This window comes from Gossypium arboreum, chromosome 13 (genome assembly GCF_025698485.1).
Source record: "Gossypium arboreum isolate Shixiya-1 chromosome 13, ASM2569848v2, whole genome shotgun sequence".
NCBI classification, from domain to species: Eukaryota; Viridiplantae; Streptophyta; class Magnoliopsida; order Malvales; family Malvaceae; genus Gossypium; species Gossypium arboreum.
Window position 1 is genome coordinate 54,327,803 of NC_069082.1, and position 8,234 is coordinate 54,336,036.

General features: G+C 39.3%; 1 non-coding gene across 1 annotated transcript; it reads left to right on the plus strand.

The window, feature by feature from the left end:
- Positions 1–6,356: 6,356 nt before the first annotated feature.
- On the plus strand, positions 6,357–6,463 carry LOC128287675 (small nucleolar RNA R71). The gene has a single exon (XR_008278375.1). It is a non-coding gene; the product is annotated as a small nucleolar RNA R71 (small nucleolar RNA).
- Positions 6,464–8,234: the final 1,771 nt, after the last annotated feature.

Consider the following 8,234-nt stretch of genomic DNA (forward strand, 5'->3'; position numbering starts at 1 on the left):
TGAAGGCCATGGGCATGTGAGACGCCCATGTGGCATGGCTGAGGCTGTGTGATCTTCTCGATTTGGTCCGTTTTGTCCCTTTTTGGCTCCTTTTGACTCTTGGTGCTCTCCTGAGTACAAAACATGAAATAACTGGATTAAGAGCACCAAAATCCACAAATCTAGTAGTAAACATCCATAAATATGCTAAGTATTTGGGGTAAAAGTATGTATAATTCAGTGTTTATCAAATACCCCCACACTTAAGCATTTGCTTGTCCTTAAGCAAAACTCTCATTTACTACTAGAATTCATTCTTTTCAATCACATGATCAGTATTGATAATATTACAAACTATTCGACAAAAAATTATACAGTGAGAATTTAACTATATGGGCATTAAAAACCTCAAACAATCTAAATCGGATATTTTGATAATGAAAATCATAGGTAATCTCCTTCCCTTAAGTAATCAACTTTAGTCCTAAATATACAAGAGATGACATTCTCACTAAAGATTCACTCAAATCACTCAAAGTGTTTAAGGTTCAAGATTAAGCACTCGATTGTCTAACATGAAAAGTTATTACTATAGGCTTGCATGAAAATCAAATCTCCACCACTCATAAATGATATGATACACTAATCAAAAGGTCTTTGCATGGTTGTAATGGGGTTTAGGTTATAGGTATGGATACAAGCTGAAAAACAGGGGCTAGAATCAAGATAATTTCAATATGTTACCCCACTATCAAAAACTTAATTACTGAACCACAAACAAATATCTAGAACTATTTTACATGAGTTCATGACAACTTTAGCTTGCTAAGAATTACATTTTTTTTTAAGAACAAATCAAGTCAATACAATACAGAAATCGTACTTCATGGTTTAGTAACAAAAAATGGGAACATAGTGAGGTAATAATATTAAATTTAATCTCGATAAAAAGGTAAATTAAGTAAGAGGATTTCAACAATAATGGGTTAATGGGTTAATGATAAGGGTTAATCAATTAAAAAAAGTTAGTAGGCTCAAAGGGGGTTCGCTAAGGGTTTAATTATGTGGGAAGCTTTTTATAGAGTAAATGGGTTAAATCCTAAGTGCCTTTATCATCTTAGTATATCAAATCATACGTGTGATCTCGACATGTATAATCGAAGCAAGTTCTAGAATAACAGTTCAATGTTGACACATTCAAACCACAAAAGAAGTGTGCAAGAAAGAAAGCTAATGCTCAAAAGGCTCAAAAATCTCACCAAAAATTTAGGTTTTTGATATCATTTCTGTATACTTAGGATTTCAAGATAATACCTCAATTTAGGAGAAATAGTTTAAAAATTTTATTTCTCAAAATATCAACTTATCATGCTTGATTCTTTAAGGTCCTATAATCAAATAATCATGCATAATTCCCTTGGTCTAATTCATGACATATCAACAATAATTATAGATCAATTAGAATTTATTCTATCAATATTATGAGAAAATCACTTACGCACAAGACCAAATTCATGGATTTGAGAATAATGCAAAAAGTTAGGTTTCATGTTCATCCCCCCACACTTAAGATGTAATTGCCCTCAATGTACAGAGATAGATTATTCAAAATAAAGAAAATCGTAAGAGGAAAGGAGGTGAAACCCCCTATTATATGGATGTGGAGCTTGATTCTGAGGATGGTGTGTTCGGGGAAAGTGATAGCTGCCATTGTTCTTGGCTAGATGAAGAAATTGGGTCGTTGAACATGGCACTCGTGAGGTATTGTTTCCCTTTTATTTCCTCATTTCGTAAAATATTCCTAGCAGCTTTGCTTGGAAGTCTGCAGAATCATGAAGAGCTTATTAAGAGTTGGTGTGGAAGAGAGCGTAGTGGAATTACTTGTTAGAAATACCAGAAAATAGAAAAAAGTAAAATTTACTAATATAGATATGTCTTTCAAAATAAAATAATAAAACTGAAATGAAAATAAAAATCAAAAGAAAAATAAAAATAAAATAAGTAAAATAAGAATAAGAATAAGACTAAATAATAAAAAAAAGGAGGATTCAATGATCCTCATTGGTGGGACCCTCAGGTGGTGGTGCTAGAGTGGCGATGTGAAAGTGCTGGCACAACTGCTGCATCATGGCCTGCATATCGTCCATCTGTCGGTCCCATCGTCGATCTCACTCGTGAATTATCTCGAACTACGTAGTGCAATACTGCTCAAAGTGGGCGAGTCGGTCGGAAAGATGTGCCAATGAAGTAGCTGCATGAACTGGTTGTTCCCTAGGTGGCACGGTGGAATACTCCTCATGCTGTGGGGGAACATCATCAGGGATGTCTTCAAGATCCTCCTCGTCAATGTCATGTGAAAGACGGTACTGAGGAGGATCGGTCCCACGTTGGCGCTCGATCATCCTCATGTGCATCATAGTCGTGATGCCCTATGGGGACATCTGACCTATCAGGGTAAGTGCTGATGACTGGGCTGCGGTGTTGAGGAGGCCGAAGTGTCTGGCAAGGCGCGTCACGTAGGGGCTGATTGAAATCACTCCCTTCCTATGCTGCTCTGTCTAATAGAGAATGGCGAAAGCAATGAAGTAGGCCAAGTCAGTCACGTGTGCATTCGCCATGCACCATAAATAGTAGGCGTCGTGGGTGTTAACGACACCAGTGCTCTCTCTCCTTCCGATCAAGGTGTGTACCAATATGGCATGGAGATATCGTAGGGAAGGGGGGAGAGTTGAGGCCTTCGAGCGACTGGGGTCGTAGGTGGAAGAGAGCATTGCCGAAGCCTTCCAGACCAAGGAGGGGGAGATGTGAATATTGCGTGGTAGTGCATTCATGTCCTCCTTCTCCATAAACTCATCGGTGTAAAGTCCCAGAGCAAATCCAAACGCTAGAACACTCATCGCACGAACTAGACCGCCTAATCGGAAGTGAATGGTGCCTGGGTCGTCATTGTTCGTCATCACCACCTGTAAATGAAAAATAGAGCATAATTCTAAAGTTACCTCTAAATAAGTGGGCTCGGTAATAGCGAAGAACCGTTCCCATGGGTCTATGGAAAGGAGGGCGTGGAAGGCATCAGTGAGCTGGACTTGCTCTACAGTAGCCCAGTCGATGCAGCGACCTGTGGTTATGGGTCGTACGCGTAGTATCTGAAATAGTTTCTCCTGTGAAGCTTGCGAACATTCAAGGAACGGGTGTCGACCTTCGGCTGTAGCACGTACCGAGGAAGAACTTGGTCCCCTACGTCTCTTTAAGGAAGGGACCGCGGCCTTCTTGCCTCTTGATGATGACATAATGTACCTGAAATTACATGAGCATTGATAGAATCCAAGATACATCAGTAGTTAAGCAATAGGCCTAAAATTAGTATATGCTATTTAGTAGCTTAAACAAGTCAAATATAGAAAATTCTAATGCAAATTCCTAACTTGTCTAAAACATATTTGTAATAGTAACAATATCTATGCAAAGCATGTAGAATACTAATGTAGCAACACAAATTGGAAAAATAAGGCTGTTGTAAGGCGGTGCACGGGCATGTGGTGGTGAGCACGGGCGTGTGACGCGGAGAGGAAGCCGTGTGGTGGGAAAATAAAGGGTATAGGGAGGGGGAAATAAGGATTAATGCAAGGGGAGTGGATTTCAGGGTGGTTTGGGGGTTGGAGAAGTGAGAATCTAGGGAATGGTGGCCGGAATAGGGGTTAGGGGTTGGGGGAGGGTAGATTTCTGCTATGGTTTTGAAAGGAGGAAGAAGATGAACAGTGGTTTGTTTATATAGGGTAGGGTCACACGGCCTAGGGCCATGCCCGTGTACGTTGAGGGTGAGCCTGTGTTTTTCAAATTTTTCAAGTAAAGTCGTGCCCGGCTACTATCACACGCCTGTGTGTCTTAAGCGTGTGTCAAACACGACCATATCACACGGCCGTGCCTAGCTTTGTTCGCTTCTCCCACGCCCGTGTTTTATGGTAGCACGCCCGTGTGTTGTTGTACCCGGCTAAATGGCATGGGCATGTCGCACGCTCGTGTCGAAGAAACAGAATCGAGCCTTGTCCCTGGCATGCCTGTGGTTTTCTATCCCCACGCCGTGTTTTTCCTATCAAGTTCACCCACGGCCATGTCGCACGGCCGTGGGGATTTATCGCACCCCGTGTTTTAGGGAAATCATGTCCTGCTTCAACACGGCCATATCGAACGACCGTGTCTTTTCCCCTATTTGGCCATGGCTTTAAGCATGCCCATGTGTCTGGCCGTGTGTGCTGAAAAACTTTGCAATTCAAAGACTAAGTTAATTGATTCGAAGTGTGAGAAGTTAAAAATAAAGAAATCAAAATATGTTAGTGCTCGGGTTACCTCTCGAGAAGCGCTTATTTATAGTCTAAGCTCAACTTACCTCTCTGTTGATTTATCATGGTGGTTTGAGGAGTTCATACTCCTCGTTCCTGCTGTCAATCTTAAAACAAGGTTTTAATCGGGTGTTATTTACCTTAAAAGTGTCAAACTTGGGATGACTCACCTCAACCGTACCGAATGGGAAAATACTGAGTACCATAAGAGTGATTTCCTCATTTGGTGTGGTAGTGACAATGTGGGGATCTGCGGCATCGAGTAAGACTTTATGTCCAACCTGAAGTTCATTAGGAGAGGTATCAGGCTTATTTTGGTGTAGTTTCGGTTTATCACATGTTCTCGGTTTGTGTTCTCTCCATTCATTTAGCTCTTCTATTTGAAGCCTTCATTCCTCATGGGTGTCTTTGTTCTCTACATGATAATAGTGCACTGTCTCCATTGTCTTGGTTCGAGGGGGTTCTAGCAAGGATGATTGAGTATTAGTTTTATCATCGACAGGTTTTATAGCATTGTCTTGAGTTTTAGAGGTTTTGACTGAGTCGCGTACTTGAAGTGTTACTGCGTCGTCACCTGTACGAAGTGTTAGCTCTCCTGTGCCTACATTAATAATGGTTCTGGCAGTTGCTAAAAAGGGTCGTCCTAAAATTAAAGGTACCTCGTTATCTTCATCCATATCTAAGACAACAAAGTCTACTGGGTAAATAAACTTATCAATTTTAACGAGAACATCTTCAATAATACCCTTAGGAAATCTAACTATTTTGTCAGCCAATTGTATGCTCATCCTAGTCTGTTTGGGTTTACCAAGACCGAGTCGTTTAAACATTTTATAGGGCATAACATTTATACTTGCCCCTAGATCAGCTAAAGCATTATTCATAGATAAACTACCAATTAAGCAAGGAATTGTAAAACTCCCTGGATCTTTCAATTTGCTAGGTAGCTTATTCTTTAGAATAGCTGAGCAAACTGCATTGAGTTCCACATGCAATGTAGCGTCTAATTTCCTTTTATTGCTCAGAAGTTCCTTTAAGAATTTTGCTAAGTTGGGCATCTGCGAAAGAACTTCAATAAAGGGTAAGTTAATATGATATTTCTTTAAGAGTTTGACAAAATTACTGAATTTTTCTTCTGTCCTGTCTTTCGTTATTGCTTTAGGATATGGCACACGAGGTTCATGATTCGTACTTACCTATTTGGGGTCATTATTGTTTACCTCTTCTCGTCCTTTGTTCATCGCGTTGTTTTGCTGTATTTCTGGCTCGGGTGCAATGAGTCCGTCCTTATTTTGAGTGTTAATTGCATTGAGGTGTTCCCTCGGATTAGGTTCAGTATTACTTGGTAAGCTACCCTGTGGTCATTCGGAGATTAGTTTGGACAGCTGGCCTATCTGAGTTTCGAGTCCTTGGATCGATGCTTGTTGATTCTTTAGTGCTATCTTGGTATTTCGAAAATGGGTTTCTAACACCGAGATGAATTTAGAAAGCATTTCTTCAAGGTTTGGTTTCTTCTCTTGTTGATAAGGTGGCTGTTGAAAACCCTGAGGATTTTGTGGCTTTTGATTCCCTTGACCACCCAGAGAAATTTGGGTGGTTCCTCCAACTCGCATTATAAGTATATTGTATGGCTTATTTTGAGATCTAAAGTTATTGTTACCCATATAGTTGACTTGTTCTTCTTCAGTTGTAGGATTGAAGGATTGGTATTCTGTATGCACACCTCCTCCGCTTGAGTCACACCTCATTACTGGATGTACCTGCGTAGAACCAAGAAAACTATCAATCTTTTTATTAAGAAGTTCTACCAGATTAGAAAGCATGGTGACTGAATCGATGTTATAAACACTGGCTATTTTTGTTGGCTTTGTCCTCATAACTTGCCATTGATAGTTGTTCAATGACATCTCCTCTATGAATTCATAGGCATCTTCCAGTGTTCTATTGTTGATGGTTCCGCCAGCAGCTGCGTCAATCATTTGTCTTGTCGAGGGATTCACACCATTGTAGAACGTTTGAACTTGCAGCCAAAGCAGTAACCCATGGTGAGGGCACCTTCTCAGTAAGTCCTTGTATCTCTCCCATGCAACGTAAAGTGTTTCTAAATCCATCTGCACAAAAGAAGAGATATCATTACGTAATTTAGCGGTTTTAGCTGGCGAAAAATATTTTAGTAAAAATTCTCGGTCATTTGTTCCCAAGTAGTGATAGACCCTTATGGTAACGAGTTCAACCACTGCTTGGCTTTGTTTCTCAGTGAAAAGGGAAATAACCAAAGACGAATGGCATCATCAGAAACGCCATTGATTTTGAATGTATCACAAAATCAAGAAAATTTGCCAAGTGCGTGTTGGGATCCTCATCCTGCAAACCATCAAACTGAACAAACTACTGTATCATCTGAATTGTGTTAGGTTTTAGTTCGAAATTATTCGCAACAATAGCAGGTCTAACTATACTAGACTCAGTTCCTATTAAAGAAGGTTTAGCATAGTCATACATAGTACATGGAGCAGGATTTTGATTAGCTGGAATTGCAGGAGGCAGCTAATTGCCTGGGTTTTCGGTCATCTCTTCGGTTGGGGTTTGAGTATCGTCTCTCGCTCATTCTCCGTGTATCGTAAACTAAGCCTTATTTCTCTTTGATTTCTACGAACTATGCGATCGATTTCTTCGTCAAAAAGTAATGGGCCTGATAGGTTTCTTCTAGTCATAAACTATAAAAACCTGGCAAGAGAGAGAAAAAGTAAATTAATAAATAATAAAATAAAATAAAATTGCAAGAAAAATAAATGGCTAAAGTAATAAAAATTTAGTGTTCCTAATATTTCAGTTCCCTGGCAACGGCGCCAAAAACTTAATCGTGTGATTCGTAACAAGTAATAAATATTTATAATGAAGATCAAACGACTAACCATTATCACGAAGAAAAGGCAAGCGCACCTATCGAATAATAGTATAGTAACGGCAAGACCAGGATATCGTACCCAAGGGAACCAAAAGTACCAGTAATAACTATCTTTTTATTATCTAGCTTAGGAATAAAAGGATTTGTTTATTAAACTAATTATTGAAACTAATTAACTAATTTAATTAAAGAGAAGAGAAAATTTGGAAAAAGACTTGAAGAGAAGCAATTGATAAAGACGGAAAAAGACTTGAAGAGAAGCAATTGATAAAGACGACAGCCAAGGAGGAATCCACCTATATTTCACTTGTTATCTGACTCTGAACCGGACGATTTATCCACTTGACTTGATCCGTGAGACTCCCTGACCTTTGTTATTATCCCTTTCGAGACTAATAACGTCTAACCCTCAGTTGAATTAATCGAAATTTCTTTCTTAATTAAAACCCCTAGAAAAGCAGTAAATCACTCTATGGACTCCCATATTAGGTTTCACCCTAATCCAGCAAAATCTTGTAACCCTATTTTTAGGCGTTCGATCAACTCTTCTTAATTATGCCAATTCTACTCTTGGGCAGGGTCTATTCATCCTCTGCATAAGCACATCAAATCATGAATTATTACCCAAAATATTAACTCAAGCATTAAGAACACATAATTAAGAACAAATCAAGTATTTATCATACAGTTTAGATAATAATAACAAGATCCATCATAGGTTTTATCCCCCTTTGGTATCTAAGGGGTTTAGTTCATAATAAAATAAGAGTACATCTCAAAAGTATAAAAATAACAAAACATGAAGAAAACTCTAAAACCCCTGAAGGAATTCTGATAGAGATCTTCAATCTTCGAGTAGCTCCGGATTTTGGGATGGATCGTCTGGCTTCCTTCAAGTAATTCTTGGCATGTGGTTCTGTATTCTAGAAAATTTCTGGAAGAGGCCTCCTCTCTAGGTCATACTTAGGGAGTTTATATAGGCTTTGGATTGGCTTTCTTCTTCCCTA